A 19,794-nucleotide genomic window follows, 5' to 3' on the forward strand; every position below is an offset into this window, starting at 1 on the left:
GAAGCCTTCTTGAATCTCATCAACAGAGTATGGGTGACAAGAACCCGACCACTCTCTTGGAACAGTGCAATTATAGTTCCCATTCCAAAACCTAAAGACCCAGGAAATCCAAGACCCATCTCATTAACAAGCTGTCTGGCCAAAACTGCAGAAAGAATGGCCCTTAATCGAATTGAATATAAAGCCAATCCACTACACCAAAATATGTTTGCTTACAGAAAAGGTGTTGGAACCACAGAATGCCTTACCTCCCTCCTGGATAAAATCAATGACAAACCTGGAATCCTTATTTTTCTAGACCTTGAAAAAGCCTTCGAGTTAGCCAGTGCTCCAGCTACACTGTGCTGCCTTGTGGATAAGGAAATCAAAGGACACGCTCTTGCTTTTGCCAAAGGAAGCCTGCTTAACCGAGAAGCTAAAGTCAAATTCCAAGGAATAACATCGACCTCAAAGAGGCTGGAAAATGGAACTCCGCAGTCAGGAATACTAAACCCCTTCCTCTTCAACTGTCTCATGGAACAATTCATGAAGCTCAAGCTACCAAAAGCCAAACTTCTTAACTATGCAGACGACTTTGTGGTCATCATCAATGGCAAAGGTGCAAGGAACCATGCACAAAAATGCCTAGATATTATCAGCAAGGAAGCGGAACGCATAGCAGTGAAAATAAACAGCAATAAAACAAAAGCAATGACCGTTAAAATGAGAACTCAAGACATCAGACTGGCAATACAAGGACAAGAAATTGAGTGGGTTACCTCTTTTCAATACCTAGGAGTCATAATAGACAACCAGTTGAAATTTACTCAAGAAATTGAATATCTTCGGCAACGCCGTAAAGCCAGAAACTCAGCTTTGTGCTCCCTGACCAGTCTTAGAGAGGGTGCATCTCTACCAGTACTCCAAATGTACTACGTTCAAGCAGTTAGGTCACTCATCGACTATGCTGCTCCTGCTCTTATATCCCTCAGTGATAACCAATGGGAGAAACTAGAAGTGTCTCAAAATGATGCTCTGAGAACAATGCTGGGAGCACCTATATGGACGCGTAGAGAGAACCTTAGAATGGAAACAAATTTACCAGCATTAGAAAACAGGATGAAACAAAGGATAGCCACCATAATAGGAAAACTTACTGGAACAACCGCCAGGCTGTCAATCAAAGAAAGCATACAGAGATCCTTTCAGAAAAACCTACAGTATAGAACAAGCTCATGGATGGATAATGTGGTCAAGATTTTAGAGAAAATGGACATGAAATGGACCATTACAAACAAAGGGGAAGATAGACCATATCAACACTTTCGACAGCCTCCTCCATGGGAAGAATCGAATCTAAAGATAATCATTGAAAGATTACCAATTAAAAAATCAGCATGTGACCTGCAGAGGCTCAAGGAAGTAATAGAGCAACAAATGGAAACTATCTCTAGACCCACAACGACTCACATCTTCACAGACGGATCAGTTGATCAAGAAAAAGGTTCTGCTGGGGCAGCAGTTTACACTACCGACCATGAAGCTTACTGGAGCTTGAATAGTGGGTGCTCAACATTGCAAACAGAATTATATGCCCTGAAGGAGGCAATAAACTATACAATTGAGAATAATTTACATGATGTCATCATTCATACCAACTCTAAGTCTTCGCTCCAGGCATTGTTATCCAGTCAGCATAGAGAAAATATACAACTCCTCACAGAACTTCAACATATAGGAAAAGATGCCCATAATCGAGGGCTGTCAATCACCCTAAATTGGATACCAAGTCACATTGGCATAGATGGTAATGAAAAGGCAGACTCACTTGCAAAAACTGCCACTGCTCTACCTGCTGTACAGGTTCAAATACCTCCAAGTTTCTCACAGATAAAGGAGCTAATCAAGAAGAAAATATTCTCAACTTTCAAAAGTCGCCACAGAGCCAAATTAGCGGAAGGAAGATCCACTGCGATATGGTACGAACAAGCCACTGGTTACTCCTCTTTCAAGCCTGGCAAAAAGATATACAGAGACATTGCAGTAGCCATAGACAGACTCAGACTTGGTTACAAGTGCTGCTGGGAGGTAATGAACCCAATAGTTAAAGAGTGTCACATCTGTGAAATTGAAGCAGAGGCGCCACTATTGCACTACTTACTGGAATGTGAAGCTACTGAAGCCCTGCGCATCAAACTCGACATTAATCCAACGACAGCAGCTGCATTAGATGCACATTCCATCGCGACTACAATGATTAGAAAAGCTGTTGAGGAATGGGACTCATTAGTGAGCATTCTGCATCTACATCTGCCACCAAGATAATGTTAATAAAACAAAATTAAAACCAGTGCACTAAAACAGAAGCGATAAATAAGCAGGGAAAAAGGAGAAGTCCCCTCCTCCATTTTAAACTTAGACTCAAATATCACAGGAAAAAGGTTATCATGTATAACCAAACTCAATTACGGGCTCACCATAGCCCGTGCTACATGGACACTTCGTCCTGAGTAGCTAAAGCTTTAACAACAACATTCTATAGTAATTCACTTCTTTTCTTCACCTTGAAATTACGAAAATGAGTTTTGGAGAATTCCTCTTTCAGCTAAGCCCCGATGCTTAGAAAATAGTTAAAGGGATAGAAGCCCTTAATCAGAAGACAGTAAATACAGAATATGCGGTCGTACTCGGCCTGCTATGCAAGGCCCGATTTGATAATAAGCCAAGTTTTCCTGAATTAATATATTTTCTCTAATTTTTTTCTTCAAAGAGATGTTGTTGTCTTGCCTATAAACTGAATTCTTTGAGGCTTACAGTCCCCAAGTGGGCATTTGAAGGCATAGACGACATTAGTCTCTTTTAAAGCGTTCTGCTTTGTGTCTGGAAAGTTTCTCATGAGTAGATTGGCAGTTTTCTTGGTTTTATAGAAAATCGTCAATTGTGTCTTCTGATTTTTGTCTGTAGGGATAACGTTTCTATTAACAATATCTTTCAGGACCCTTTCCTCCATTTTATGAGCTGTGGAAAAGAAGTTCCTGTAAAATAGTCTAATCAAGGGTACAGGTGTTGTGTTAGTTTTCTCTTCATAGGTTGCATGGCGTTTCACCATTCACGTTTAAATCTTATCTCTCCTTGTCTGAAAACTGGGGATACATTTTCGGGGTTTATGCCTAATTGACAGTATCTTGCTTCACCGTCAATTGTGGAAATTACCCAGTGGGTAGAAGATAGCAGGTGGTGGCGGCGTAAGTCAGTGCTTGCAGTGTAGCATCGAAAGGTACAGTATCCTCGAGCTGTGATATCTAAACTATCGAACGTTTTAGATCTCGAGGAGTTGATCTGAAGGTCACACAGCAGAACTCTGGTGTGTAGATTTACTTAATAACGACCAGCATTTAACCAGTGAGGTTAAAGGCTGGCCTCTGTTACATTGTGTTGATGATGCTGATGGGTGCTTGTGTTGATGACGTTGAGGGTGCTTGTGTTGATGACGTTGAGGGTGCTTGTGTTGATGATGTTGTAGGTGTTTGTGTTGATGAGTTTGAGGGTGCTTGTGTTGTTGATGCTGAAGGTGCTTGTGTCGATGATGCTGAGGGCGCTACAGGAGCTGATGTTGACATCGCTTCTCAAAATAATAAGAATAATAACATCATTACAAAGAATAATATTGATAACTGGCAGTACCCTGCCATGCGTTGCTGAGCCACAGCAACCTTCCCCTGTCTCCTCGTCATCCCCACCATTCCCCATTCCCTCGCCCGATGCCTTCCCAAATGGTCTGATGTTCCCATCATAAAATTAGGAACATCAAGTGATCTGATGTTCCCATCACTGAAATATAAGAAAAACAGTTAAAAAATGAAATGAAAATATGAAAAAACTATACTCACCAAATGAACGATATGATAAACAACACACCTCAATTCCAACACAATGGCACACAAAATAATTCAATAAACAAATAAAATAAATCGAAATCTATGAAAATAAAATTTACCAATGCAATCGGAAACACTGAAATGGAATTCGTGACATATTTAGTGAAGCGTGCATGTTGCTATTATGTGCAACAGATGGCGCTGTTTTTAAAAAAAGTATGTTTTTTTCCTGTCAGAGGTGAGGCATGTATATAGTAGACATATAAAAAGACTCACCTATTCAAATGCAACGTTGTGTCAAAATTTCAAAGCAATCGGTAAAGAGGTTTCGAAGGTTTCCCCTCACATGAAAAACACATGAAAACACAGTTTTTCAGAAAACGCATGTTTGTTTTACCGTCACAGACGTGACATCTATATAGTATGTTTATAAAAACCCGCTCGGATGCGAATGGAACGTTGTGTGAAAATTTCAAAGCAATCGGTGAAGAACTTTCGGAGATCAGCGGTTATGCACAAACGAACATTTCCACTTATATTTTATAGATTACTAACATATAATAAATACCTTGAAATTAATAATAATAAAATTTATCATAATAATGAACATAAGTTCTCTCATATATATTTATACTCATATTATTTATTGTTTAAATTTCTAAACACATAAATGTACAGGTGTTTACATGTATGACTTTTTAACATCAGTTAATAGTAATTAGGTTCACCTAATCATTGCATGATAATGATACACAACATAGTGTATCAACAACAACAACATCAAGCTCATCCCAAGAATAATTTAACAATATAACAAAATTCACGAACCAAATGATAACAATTCAAAGCAATTTTTATATTGGTTTTGTTGTTTGTTTTTTTTAATATAATAATGTTTATTTTGGTTTGAAAGGTAACTATTAATAATGTTTATATTAGTCTTGAAGTTAACACTGTTAAGTTTAACAGCAATAATAATATTCGTGTTAATGTTGAAACAAATCATTGATTGCGTAACGGGGTAGTGTGTTAAAGTCGAACGATCACGATTCAAAAAGACATTTCTCTGCAAGGAATTTTGGAACGAGGCAATTACCAGTTCAAATAGGGAAGCTGTAAGAGCCACGTTCGTTTTCAGAGAAAATTGGTAGAGTGAACATTAACAGAGAACTATTTCCGCATTAAATTTACTGAGAATTTTTGCCTGTTTTCTTTGAGGCAAGTAAATGAGGTGTTAACATGTGTAATACTAACTTGTCTTCAGCTGTATTGTAGCAGGTTAAGCTACAGCTACTGAGTCCTGCTTCTAAACTTCAATCGACTGGTGTACATGTTCCAGAAACCCGGCGTCTGGACAAATAGGTCGTGTTTTAAACGTTGTGGCAACTATCGTTAGAAATGGAACGTAAAATAGCAGCTCACAAATATCTACGTTTTCAATGACTCGGATGCAATAGGTTTGGTGGGTTGCTTGGGTTTATACGCTTCCGGTTAGGTTAAGAGATTCGATTTTTTTACGGAGTGGCACGTGAAGAGAATAGGCTGGTTCCAGCACTTGTTGGGAGCCAATGACAATATTTCCATTTCTGCCACTGAGTGGCAGGGTTGATGTTACCTACAACAATACAGGCATTGCACTAAATATATGCCGCGAACCAGTTTTTAACCGAGTGGGATATTTTCCCGGCCAGGCGAGGCGTGCCCATCGTGACTTACTCGCCGCTTGAGCCTGCAACAAATTTTTTGTCATAACGGCGGAAAAAAGGATTCGGATGAAGCACGCGGCACTAAGTGCAGAGAAATAATTACACGTGAACTGTAATGTCAAAATACCACCTACTAGGACAATTTTTTTTTTTTAGAATATGTCACCTGGGAGGTGGGAGAGGTGACGTTAATGTCACCTGAGAGGTGGGAGAGGTGACGTTAATGTCACCTGGGAGGTGGGAGAGGTGACGTTATTGTCACCTGGGAGGTGGGAGAGGGACGTTATTGTCACCTGGGAGGTGGGAGAGGGACGTTATTGTCACCTGGGAGGTGGGAGCGGGACGTTATTGTCACCTGGGAGGTGGGAGAGGTGACGTTATTGTCACCTGGGAGGTGGGAGAGGGGACGTTAATGTCACCTGGGAGGTGGGAGAGGTGACGTTATTGTCACCTGGGAGGTGGGAGAGGGACGTTATTGTCACCTGGGAGGTGGGAGAGGTGACGTTATTGTCACCTGGGAGGTGGGAGAGGTGACGTTAATGTCACCTGGGAGGTGGGAGAGGGACGTTATTGTCACCTGGGAGGTGGGAGAGGGGACGTTATTGTCACCTGGGAGGTGGGAGAGGGACGTTATTGTCACCTGGGAGGTGGGAGAGGTGACGTTATTGTCACCTGGGAGGTGGGAGAGGGGACGTTATTGTCACCTGGGAGATGGGAGAGGTGACGTTATTGTCACCTGGGAGGTGGGAGAGGGGACGTTATTGTCACCTGGGAGGTGGGAGAGGTGACGTTAATGTCACCTGGGAGGTGGGAGAGGTGACGTTAATGTCACCTGGGAGGTGGGAGAGGTGACGTTAATGTCACCTGGGAGGTGGGAGAGGGCCGTTATTGTCACCTGGGAGGTGGGAGAGGTGACGTTATTGTCACCTGGGAGGTGGGAGAGGGGACGTTATTGGCACCTGGGAGGTGGGAGAGGTGACGTTAATGTCACCTGGGAGGTGGGAGAGGTGACGTTATTGTCACCTGGGAGGTGGGAGAGGGCCGTTATTGTCACCTGGGAGGTGGGAGAGGTGACGTTATTGTCACCTGGGAGGTGGGAGAGGGGACGTTATTGTCACCTGGGAGGTGGGAGTGGTGACGTTAATGTCACCTGGGAGGTGGGAGAGGTGACGTTAATGTCACCTGGGAGGTGGGAGAGGTGACGTTATTGTCACCTGGGAGGTGGGAGACGGGACGTTATTGTCACCTGGGAGGTGGGAGAGGGACGTTATTGTCACCTGGGAGGTGGGAGAGGGGACGTTATTGTCACCTGGGAGGTGGGAGAGGGACGTTATTGTCACCTGGGAGGTGGGAGAGGGACGTTATTGTCACCTGGGAGGTGGGAGAGGGACGTTATTGTCACCTGGAAGGTGGGAGAGGGACGTTATTGTCACCTGGGAGGTGGGAGAGGGACGTTATTGTCACCTGGGAGGTGGGAGAGGGGAGAAGTCCCTGAACTAAGAGAGGTGCCAACAAATCAGGCAGCTATGAAAGAGTTAGAAATTTCCAGAGATGAGGTTATATGTTGGCCCGGGCGAAATCTCCCCATGTGTACTGAAAGAGTGTGCAGAAGCTCTTTGCTTACCACTCTCCATGGTGTATACTATTATACTTGAAACATGAGATCTACTAGAAAGTTGGAAGACAGGTGACGTAGTTCCAATATACAAAAAGGGCAACAGGCAAGAGTCACTGAAGTACAGGACAGTAGGGTCCCTAACTTTTATATGGTGTAAGGTGATGGAGATAATGAAGAGAAGCATAATTAGACATCTGGAGAGAAGGGACTTCATGACTCGCCACCAACATGGAGTTCAGGTGTGGCAAATCTTACCTCACAGGGTTAATAGAATTCTGTCACAAGACGACGAAAATTAAGCAAGAATGACAATGGAGGGCAGACTGCATTTTCTTGGACTGTCAGAAAGCATTTAACACAGTACCCCACAAGACGTTGGTGCATAAGTTGAATAAACGGTCACATATATACCCACGACCATCATCACTATAACCATCTACTATACACACAACCGATGTCACGGTAACCATCTACACCATACACTATAGTGTCCTCTTGGATCCAACTGAAGCCATATCTCTCTCTCACACACACACACACACACACACACACACACACACACACACACACACACACACACACACACACACACACACACACACACACACACACACACACACACACACACTAACACACTAACACACACACACACACACACACACACACACACACACACACACACACACACACACACACACACACACACACACACACACACACACACACACACACAAACACACACACACACACAAGTGTGTATGTGTGTACATGTCTCTCATATGTATATGAGAGGGGAGGAAGGGGAGGAGGCGGAGTGGCTCTACTGATGAGAAATGAATGGAGTTTTGAGGAGATGGTTATTCTGGGCTGCGAAGGGTTCAGAGACTTCATTACAGGCCCAATGACGATAGGATGACCAAGAATAGAAGAATAGTAGTAGCAGTGATATATAACCCTCCACTAAATGAAAGAAAACTAAGGCAAGAGTAAGACAGAAACAACATGGCAGTTAACACTATCATTGAGAGAGCAGCCGCTGCTGCCTGTAGAAACCGATCCCATCTGCTCATCATGGGGGACTTTAATCACAGAGGGATAGACTGGGAAAACAGAGAACCACATGGAGGTGAGGAAACATGGAGAGCGAAACTGCTGGAGGTGACGACTAGAAACTTTTTAAGTCAGCATGTCAAGGGTCCCACGAGAATGAGAGGCAATGATGAACCAGCAAGACTCGACCTAGTATTCACTCTGAACGATTCAGACATAAGGGAAATCGGTCTTGAAGCCCCCATTGGTATGAGTGATCACAGTGTACTGTTGTTTGAGTATCTGGTCGAAGAAGAGTTAATGTACTCAAGGAAGGGACCAGAAAGCAAGAGGCCAGCATTTCGGAAGGGAAACTATGAGGAGATGAGAAAATTCCTAATTGAAATAGCTTGGGAAACAGAGCTCAAACCAAAGACGGTTCAAGACATGATGGACTACATCATGCAGAAGTGTAAGGAGGCAGCAGACAAGTTCGTCCAAGTCCAAAATGAAAAAAAATGAAATGGAGATGAGAAACCCATGGTTTAATCAGAGTTGTAAGCTAGTAAAGCAGCTAAGTAAAAGAGAGGTAGAGAGGATATATGAAAATGGCATAGCGAGCAAGGCAAAGACTCAACCCAAACTGCTGCATAGTCACATCAGGAGGAAAACAACAGTGAAGGAACAGGTAATGAAACTGAGGATAGGGGCAGAAAGATTCACTACAAACGACAAGGAAATATGAGAGGAACTCAATAAGAAATTCCAAGAAGTCTTCACCTCAGAGCAAGAAGAAGTCCCAGAGATAAGGGAGGGGAACATCAAACCAGACACCACTGATGAGTTTGTAATTCACTACAAAGGCCGTGTGTAATGAAGTAAGGGCGAAGAAGAACGGCATATTGACATAGCTCAAGTGCATGGGGGAGAGTTGTGTAAAACCCTGGTTTGTGTCTCGGAGAGGCTGCAGGATCCAGTAAGTTCAGTAGAACTTCGGTTTCAACTCCTTTTGACCATGTCGTAGCTCAGTCGATTAAGGCAGCGTCTGGGATGCTCTCGGACGCAGGTTCGAATCCTCGTTACGGGCTTTGTGGATTTGTTCATTTGATGCATCACGCAATTGTGATTTCAGTATGTAACTAAGTAAATTGAGTTTGGCTAGATAAGGGTAAAGCTGCTTGTAGATTAGTTTTTCAAATAATTTTGACAAATTTGGCATAATTGATATAGGTCTGAAGTTGTTGACATCAGTGAGATCACCACATTTGTGGACTGGGGTTACTCTCGCTTTTTCTTTAGAATATCTGGAAAGGCTTAGAGTTCAAGAGACTTGTTGAAGAGCAATGCAATGGCAGGAGCTAAAGATCTGGAGTTTTTTTGTAAACAAGAGTTGGTATTTCCTCAAGGGCACTAGACATGGTTTTAAAGGAAAGGATTATCTCAGTAACATCAGTGGAATTAGCAGGCGTTAGGTACAGAAGCTGTGGATAGTTACCTGTAAGATAGTCCTGAACATTAGTACTGGAAGATGGAATATCATTTACAAGGGATGACCCAATGGAAGAGAAGAACCTATTGAACTCAATAGCAGTATCAGAGACTGAAAGCAGACCATCGTTATTGGACAGGAGTATTAGTTTGTTATTTAGAATCTTCTTTGATCCCAATATTTGTGAAATTGTGCTCCATGTTTTCTTAATGTTGCCCTTTCTGTGGGTAAATTTATCTTCGTAGTATTTAATTTTAGCTCCTCTAATTGTTTTAGATAGCAATGATAAGTATTTAATTAAAAATTCTTTGGAGACGATTCCTAACCTATACTTCTTTTTAAGGTCATGTTTTTTATTAATGGATTTAAGTATCCCCTTTATAAGCCAAGGATTGTTTAGCCTTTTAGTTGTGACTTGTTTTGTTAGCATATGACAGTGGGTGATATAAAGGCTGAGAGTTTTTTGAAGAAAAGATTGCACCGCTAGGTTGATGTCCCCTATGTTACACAATTCGGATTCCCAGTTGATATTAGCAGCAGCAGCTATAAAATTGCCTATAGGAGATTCATTGTGCTATAGCTTAAAAGCTATAAAGCCTATCTCCCTTGTCTCTAGAGGTAGTTTGTTAATGTTGGTTAGGAAAAATGTGGGGTAATGGTCTGTAGTGCTATCAATGATTATCCCTGAAGTAAGCGGAGAGGTTATGTTGGTCCAGATGTGATCAAGAGCCGTGGCAGTACTGTCACTGATTCTAGTATGTCTAGTGACCAAGAGCATGAGGAAGCAGGAATTCATACAGTTGAGGAAACTAGCAGCAGGAGGGTTATCAGGCTCGCAGAGGTCAACGTTAAAGTCCCTAGAAATAATTAAGTGGTTTTTGTTCAGTCTGTTCTCTAGTATTAGATTTTAAAGGTTAGAGCTAAATTCAGTCGCATCAATGTAAGGAATCCTGTAGACTGCTCCCACAGTCAGGACAGCATCGCTACCCGTGCCTCTGAAACAGGCAGATATATATATACTCTTCATAAAGGTCTCTAGGTTTAATTACTTCAGAAGTACCACCATCTCTTTGTATAGGACTACAGTAGTGAATTGCTGAGTAGTTAGGTATGTTGTAGAGTTGAGTAGTGTCCTCTTTTAACCACGTTTCAGTAAACACAACAAAACAGAATTTGTTGTCAACTGTTTGGATCAGGGCATTAACATCATCAAAGTGTTTGCTCAGAGATCTTACATTCAAGTTAATTACAGAAACATTGTGATTACATGCTAAAACATTGTTCACATCATGTGCTGTATAATACCTGCGATTTTGATAAATAAAGTGATGATTGTCATAGATACTAGATAAGAGGTTAAGGTCTGGGTCTATAAAGGTTTGCATACGAGAGCTGTTTTACAGAAAAGCCAAAAATATAATTATAAAATAACTAGATATGAAAAAAAGAATATATAAAACTATACACAAAAATGAAGTAGGTTGCTTAAAGGTACTTTATGGTACACTGAAGGTAATAATTTGCACTAATGATCAAAATTGCACAGGCAAAGCCAAGAGCACAATGGAGCCAGGGTGGTGAGGCTAGGCAACCTGGGTTACAAAGAAAAAATTGAATAAAAATTCTAAAGTAATATAAACTTAATGGCAATTTAAGTAATAAAAACTTAATGGGAACTTAAGAAAAGTAAAAATGAACTGGCATAATTAATAACAATTGATGACCAATAAAAATAAAAAAGCAGTTAAGAAATCTATAAAACAAATAGCTTAGTTAATATAATATTATGAATACACTATAGTTGAATACTAAAGTTACACTAAAACAAAATGAGGTAGATAAAATAGAGATACACTCAGGAACACTGAATGATGAAGTTTATACTAGAGGACACAGGCAAAGCCAGTGTACATTGGAACAAGGGAGTAAAAAAGAACAAAAAAGAGATAATAATAAAGATGACATTTTTTAAAAAATAAAGTTAAAACCATTTGAAAAGAAAAGCCGAGCTATAGTACACATTGGCACTGTAGTACACATTGGTACACATTGGTAAATGAGATTATAAATTGAATTCTGGTTATTCGGCAGCAGCTATCCCACTGTCATTCAGGAAAGAATTGAGGTGAGCTTCAGTGGTTATTACATAGGTTTTTACAGTGTCCGTCCTCTTAGCTACAATTTTACCACCTCGCACAAAACAATGTTTAATTACAGGGGAATTTTTGCAGAAACCATGAAGTTTAAGTAAGAGATTTTGTCTGAATCTGGTCAGACATTCATTCACATAAACAGTGCATTTACTAGAGACTGCAGATTTGATAAGGTCTGACTTACGGGAGCAGCTATCTAGTTTAACTCGAATTTTCCTGTTATTTATACCAGGTGATTTGATACCCACTCTATAAGCTGATTTGATGTCACTTGTTTTGATTGAATATCTTATCTCATCCTACAATTCATGGATCACGATGGCAGCACAGTCTTCTCTTTCAGATTCTTGGGGAAAATCACGTGAAGAGATAACGACAGAATCAAGGAGTTTATGTTGGTCTGATTCGTCTTGGGTGATAGTGTGTTGCTGTTGTAGGGTGTTAAGTTGGTTCTTAAACTTTTGTAGCAAGACTTCCTGTTTTCTAGTGGTTTCTGCTGGTTTAAAGTCAGTAGCTGTGGTCTTGAGAGAGTTTAAGGGGGCATATACCCATAAATTAAAAGTTGTTCAATTTGCTTATAAATTTTTTTATAAAATGGTTATAGAAAGGGCTGCAACTGGTCCAAGTTTCACCATCACACCCTAAACAGAAAAGGAGAAAAAAATACACAACGTATTATGCAACGAATGTTCAACATTCTCAAATAATCTCAGGGAACACATGTGTCAACTAAAATGTCTACTATGTGCTGTAGAAGCACAAACTCTTGTAATAATTGTAATATGTATGTGCAATATATTTATATGTAAATTTTTTTGTTTTCTTTTTTTTTTCTTTTTTTTTTGGCCAATTTTTGTTTTTCGTTTGTTATCAAAGGATTTGCATGAAACTTGCACACCTTGCTCAATGGATGCCTATCTGCAAGGGTGCCAATTATGAACGAAATCTGTCGAAGTCAAGCTCAGCTACAGGTGGCCGAACTTGGATCTTTATTTTACTCTGGAAAGTAATTTACACCTTCAAAGTGGTTCAGAGCTTTCATTTATTAATCAATTTACATGCAAATTACACCTTATATGTAGAGTTTGTGCTTCTATAAACCTATCGAGACATTTTAGTCCCAAGTCCATTTGTTGATTTTATAAAAATTTATAAACATCATATATTGCATATTTTTGGAAGGGTAACTTTGAATAATTATATTATTGCACTAAACACTTTTTTTGATAAAACTTATAGATACAATCCTTTATTATGTCCTAAATTTAATATCTGAGTGTTATAGAAATGATTTTAGTTGACACATGTGTTCCCTGAAATTATTTGAAAATGTTGAAAATTCGTTGCATAATACGTTGTGTATTTTTTTCTCCTTTTCTGTTTAGGGTGCGATGCTGAAACTTGGACCAGTTGCAGCTCTTTCTATAACCATTTCATAAATAAATTTATAAACAAATTGAACAATTTTTACGAAACCCGTAATAAGCCCCCTTAATTCTAGTTGGAGGAGGTCGACTCTGGCAGACAGATCTTGATTAATCTTGAGCATTGCTGAAGCTTTACATCGCAGGGTCATTATTATGTCCGATTGCTCTTGGATTACCCAACCACTTGCACTAGACCGACGGTCTCGCCTCATGCAGGTCGGCGTTAAATCCCTGACCGCCCAAGTGGTTGTGGACGCCATTCCTTTCCCCCGTCCTATCCCAAATCCTTATCCTGACCCTTTCCAAGTGCTATATAGTCGTAATGGCCTGGCGCTTTTCCCTGAGAATTCCCTTCTCTCTTGGATTACTGACAGTTGGTCTTCATGTATTTGGGTTAATAACTGAGCCATGGGTTATCAGCAAAGTGCTTGAAAACAGTCTCCGTGGTGTAGTGGTAAGACACTCGCCTGGCGTTCCGCGAGCGCTATGTCATGGGTTCGTATCCTGGCCGGGGAGGATTTACTGGGCGCAATTCCTTAACTGTAGCCTCTGTATAACGCAACAGTAAAATGTGTACTTGGATGAAAAAACGATTCTTCGCGGCAGGGGATCGTATTCCAGGGACCTGCCCGAAACGCTACGCGTACTAGTGGCTGTACATGAATGTAACAACTCTTGTATATATCTCAAAAAAAAAAAGAAAAAAAAGAAATCGGATATCACACCAACCCTGTCTCCCGAAGCCCACATCAAAAGAATAACATCAGCGGCCTATGCGAGGCTGGCTAACATCAGAACTGCTTTCAGAAACCTGTGTAAGGAATCCTTCAGAACCTTGTATACCACATATGTAAGGCCAATCCTGGAGTATGCAGCCCCATATCTATCTAGTCAAGCACAAGACGAAGCTGGAAAAAGTTCAGAGGTATGCCACTTGGCTATGCCACTAGGCTGTCCTCATAACTCATGCCTAAGAGGCATGAGTTATGAGGACAGACTACGAGAACTGCACCTCACGTCGCTGGAAGACAGAAGAGCTCGGGGAGAAATGATCACCATATCCAAAATTCTCAGGGGAATTGACAGGGTGGACAAGGATGGATTATTTAACACATGTGGTACACGCATGTGGTACAGGACACAGGTGGAAGCTGAGTGCCCAAATGCGCCACAGAGATATTAGAAAGAACGTTTTCAGTATCAGACTAGTTAATAAATGGAATGCATTAGGAAGTGATGTGGTGGAGGCAGACTCCATACACAGTTTCAAAAGTATATATGATAGAGCCCAGTAGGCTCGGAAATCTATACACCAGTTGATTGACAGTTGAGAGGCGGGACCAAAGAGACAAAGCTCAACCCCCGCAAGCACAAATAGGTGAGTACAAATAGGTGAGTACACAGGGTGTGTGTGTATTGCGTGTTGCCCACTTACTGGAAGAAGGCAAATGTCGTACCGATTTTCATGAAAGGAGATAGGGAGGAGGCACTTAACTACAGACCGTATCATTGACAAGCATCCCTTGCAAAATACTTGAAAGAATAATTAGGCTAAAAACGTATAAAATGCTCAGGCGAATTGACAAAGTGGAAATAGACTAAATGTTCACACGTAATAGTAACAGAACGAGGGGATATGGGTAGAAGCTGGACACTCAGATAAGTCAAAAAAATGTTAGGAAGTTTTCTTTTAGCGTGAGAGTAGCGGAAAAATGGAATGCACTTAATGGGACAGGAGTAATTGCTGTAAATAACCGATGGCTAGAAAGGCGGGATCCAAGAGTCAATGCTCGATCCTGCAGGCACAAATAGGTGAGTACAGTGTGTGTGTGTGTGTATGTGTGTGTGTGTGTGCGTGTGTGTGTGTGTGTGTGTGTGTGTGTGTGTGTGTGTGAAGGCACTGGTGGCTGAGCATATAGCACACTGGATACGTAATCCTGTGGTCGGGGTTCGATTCCCGGCGCCGGTGGAAACAGATGGGCAGAGTTTTTTTCCACTCTGATGCCTCTGTTACCTAGCAGTAAATAGGTACCTATAAGTTAGACAGCTATTACGGGCTGCTTCCTGGTGTGTGAATGTGTGTGTGTGTGTGTGTGAAACAGGACAGTTGAGAGGAGGGGGGCGGAAAGAGCAGAGTTCAACCCCCAGAGACACAAGTAGGTGAATAAAACTAGGTGAATACACACTGTCTTTATTTTAATCTATTTTACAAAAAAAATGTACAAAGTTATTATCAAAACAAACAAAAAAGTAAAGACTTCATATATCCATGTATTCCCAGTCCTTCCCAACTGGTTGTCTCGTGTAGTCCCACAGATGGTCCCAGACGTCCACAATCTTGCGCACGTAGGAGGCCACGTCCTCCCAGCTACCCTCCCAGCCGTCTTCTAATTTTCTTCTCTTTGGGGCTGGGTCTGGGCAGTCGAAATGTGAGATGAGTCTCTTACAGGAATACTCCGAGTACTCCATCTTGACGGTGTTGATGGGAGGAAGGCTGGTGGTTGATCTTAACCTGACTGACTAGGATACAGCCCCACTAACGTTCATTATATATCCTGGATGATCCGGAATATAGTTATGGGCTAAATATTGTCAGGTTGAAAAACATCTTCTCTTTCTTGATGGATCCTCTCTTTATTATGCACCCCATACCCAAGCCGTGGGCGGTGGTGGAAAGGGTTACAGAGGCACATAATGGGTTCGGAACTGAACCCCAGAGTTCCTTTAGCTAAGAAAGTGACAATCCTCTGAAGATAGTTACACAATTGTTAATGTTACATATACTTATACATATACAGTATATACAATCATTTACACAAATACATATACACAAATACATATACACATAGATAATCTTTATATAACACAGGTGATTCAACAAGTGGCTCACAACAGTCACTATACAAGGCACTTTACATCTATGGTGAGTCACACAGTTACTAGTCTTGCTGCACACCCACCAAACTGGGCGGCACCTTTACAGTCATGTGCTCCACACCCACCCAACTGGTCGGCAGCTTTACAGTCATGTGCTCCACACCCACCCAACTGGGCGGCAGCTTTACAGTCATGTGCTCCACACCCACCCAACTGGGCGGCAGCTTTACAGTCATGTGCTCCACACCCACCCAACTGGGCGGCAGCTTTACAGTCATGTGCTCCACACCCACCCAACTGGGCGGCAGCTTTACAGTCATGTGCTCCACACCCACCCAACTTGGCGGCATCTTTACAGTTATGTGCTCCACACCCACCCAACTGGGCGGCAGATTTACAGTCATGTGCTCCACACCTACCCAACTGGGCGGCAGCTTTACAGTCATGTGCTCCACACCCACCCAACTGGGAGGCATCTTTACAGTCATGCGCTCCACACCCACCCAACTGGGCGGCAGCTTTAGACAGCGCGCTGGACTCGTAATTCTGTGGCCCGGGTTCGATTCCTGGACCAGGTAGAAGCAAATGGGCAAAGTTTCTTTCACCCTGATGCCCATGTTACCTAGCAGTAAATAGGTACCCTGGTGTGTGTGTGTGTGTGTGTGTGTGTGTGTGTGTGTGTGTGTGTGTGTGTGTGTGTGTGTGTGTGTGTGTGTGTGTGTGTGTGTGTGTGTGTGTGTGTGTGTGTACTCACCTAGTTGTACTCACCTAGTTGTGTTTGCGGGGGTTGAGCTCTGGCTCTTTGGTCCCGCCTCTCAACCGTCAATCAACAGGTGTACAGATTCCTGAGCCTATCGGGCTCTGTCATATCTACACTTGAAACTGTGTATGGAGTCAGCCTCCACCACATCACTTCCTAATGCATTCCATTTGTCAACCACTCTGACACTAAAAAAGTTCTTTCTAATATCTCTGTGGCTCATTTGGGCACTCAGTTTCCACCTGTGTCCCCTAGTACGTGTGCCCCTTGTGTTAAAAAAACTGTCTTTATCTACCCTATCAATCCCCTTCAGAATCTTGAATGTGGTGATCATGTCCCCCCTAACTCTTCTGTCTTCCAGCGAAGTGAGGTTTAATTCCCGTAGTCTCTCCTCGTAGCTCATACCTCTCAGCTCGGGTACTAGTCTGGTGGCAAACCTTTGAACCTTTTCCAGTTTAGTCTTATCCTTGACTAGATATGGACTCCATGCTGGGGCTGCATACTCCAGGATTGGCCTGACATATGTGGTATACAAAGTTCTGAATGATTCTTTACACAAGTTGTGTGTGTGTGTGTGTGTGTGTGTGTGTGTGTGTGTGAGGGAGAGAGTAGGCTTCAGTTGGAACCAAGAGGAGAATATGGTGTAGATGGTTACAGTGACACTGATTGTGAATAGTGTATAGTTACAGTGATGAGATGGTTATGGTGATGTTGGTTGTGAATAAAGATGGTTACAGTGTTGATGATCGTATGTAGTGTAGATGGTTACAGTGATGATGGTTACAGTGTTGATGATCGTATGTAGTGTAGATGGTTACAGTGATGATGGTTACAGTGTTGATGATCGTATGTAGTGTAGATGGTTACAGTGTTGATAGCTGTGTGTAGTGTAGATGGTTACAGTGATGGTGGTGTGTAGTGTAGATGGTTACAGTGATGGTCGTGTGTAGTGTTGATGGTTAAAGTGATGATGGTGGTGTGTAATGTAGATGGTTACAGTGATGGTGGTGTGTAGTGTAGATGGTTACAGTGATGTTAGTCGTGTGTAGTGTAGATGGTTACAGTGATGGTGGTGTGTAGTGTAGATGGTTACAGTGATGGTGGTGTGTAGTGTAGATGGTTACAGTGATGTTAGTCGTGTGTAGTGTAGATGGTTACAGTGATGGTGGTGTGTAGTGTAGATGGTTATAGTGATGGTCGTGTGTAGTGTTGATGGTTAAAGTGATGATGGTGGTGTGTAGTGTAGATGGTTACAGTGATGGTGGTGTGTAGTGTAGATGGTTACAGTGATGGTGGTGTGTAGTGTAGATGGTTACAGTGATGTTAGTCGTGTGTAGTGTAGATGGTGTTTCAGGGGAACACTAGGAGCTGACGGGGAGTGGTAAGAGAAGGGGGATGAGGAGGAAGGGGGAAGAGGAGGGAGAAGAGGGGAAGAGTAAGAGAAGGAAGGGGAAGAGGGAGGGGGGAGAGGAAGGGGGGATGGGGGAGGATGGATTCGGAGGCATCCACCCTTCTCTTACCCCACCCATTTCCCCCTCCTCTTTCCTTTCCTCCTCATCCCCTTCTCTTCCCCTTCTTCCTCGTCCCTTTCTCTTACCCCTCCCGTCTTTCCCTCCTCTTTCCCCTCCACCTCAACCCCCCTCCTCCGCATCCACCCTTCTCTTGCCCCTCTCCCCTCCTTAGCCCCTTCACTTACCCCTCCTCTCTTCCCCTTCTCTTACCCTCCTCTCTTCCCCTTCTCTTACCCCTTCTCTCTCTACCCTCCTCCTCATCCCCTTCTCTTACCCATCCCCTTCTCTTATACCCCCTTATACCGTCCCCTTCTTCCATATTCCCGTCCCCCTCCTTTCCAAACACACACGCACACACACACACACTTGTGTGTGTGTGTGTGTGTGTGACACACAGGAAAAGTGCAAGCACACACAGCCCAACAGGAAAAAACAGAGAAGCAAAGGAATAATCCGTGGTTTAATAAGGAATGTATGAAAACAAAGGAGCTGAACAAAAGGGCATGGAGGAACTTCCGTAATAACAGAACACCAGAAAGTAGAGTGAGATACCAGAGAACCAGGAACGAGTACGTCAGTGTGAGAAGAGCAGCTGAGAAAAGGTATGAAAATGATATAGCTAATAAAGCCAAGACCGAACCAAAGCTACTACACAGTCACATCAGGAGGAAGACAACAGTGAAGGAACAGGTGATGAAACTTAGGGTAGGCGACAACAGGTACACAGAGAATGACAAAGAGGTGTGTGAAGAACTCAACAAAAGGTTCCAGGAGGTCTTTACAGTAGAACAGGGAGATGTCGTGGCGCAAGAAGAGGTGGCAGCAAACCAGGTGACCTTAGATAGGTTCGAAATTACAAGAGATGAATTCAAGAAGCTCCTATTGGAGCTGGATGTGAGAAAAGCTGTTGGGCCGGATGGAATCTCGCCATGGGTATTGAAAGAGTGTGCAGGAGCACTTTGCCTACCACTCTCCATAGTGTATAGTAGGTCACTGGAAACGGGGGACCTACCAGAAATATGGAATACTGCTAATGTAGTACCAATATACAAAAAGGGTGACAGACAAGAGGCACTGAACTACAGGCCAGTGTCCTTAACTTGTATACCATGCAAGGTGATGGAGAAGATTGTGAGAAAAAACCTAGTAACACATCTGGAGAGAAGAGACTTCGTGACAACCCATCAACATGGGTTCAGGGAGGGTAAATCTTGCCTTACAGGATTGATAGAATTCGACGATCAGGTGACAAGGATTAAACAAGAAAGAAAAGGGTGGGCGGACTGCATTTTTTTGGACTGTCGGAAAGCCTTTGACACAGTACCCCATAAAAGGTTGATGCATAAGCTGGAGAAACAGGCAGGAGT

This window comes from Procambarus clarkii, chromosome 19 (genome assembly GCF_040958095.1).
Source record: "Procambarus clarkii isolate CNS0578487 chromosome 19, FALCON_Pclarkii_2.0, whole genome shotgun sequence".
Lineage (NCBI taxonomy): Eukaryota > Metazoa > Arthropoda > Malacostraca > Decapoda > Cambaridae > Procambarus > Procambarus clarkii.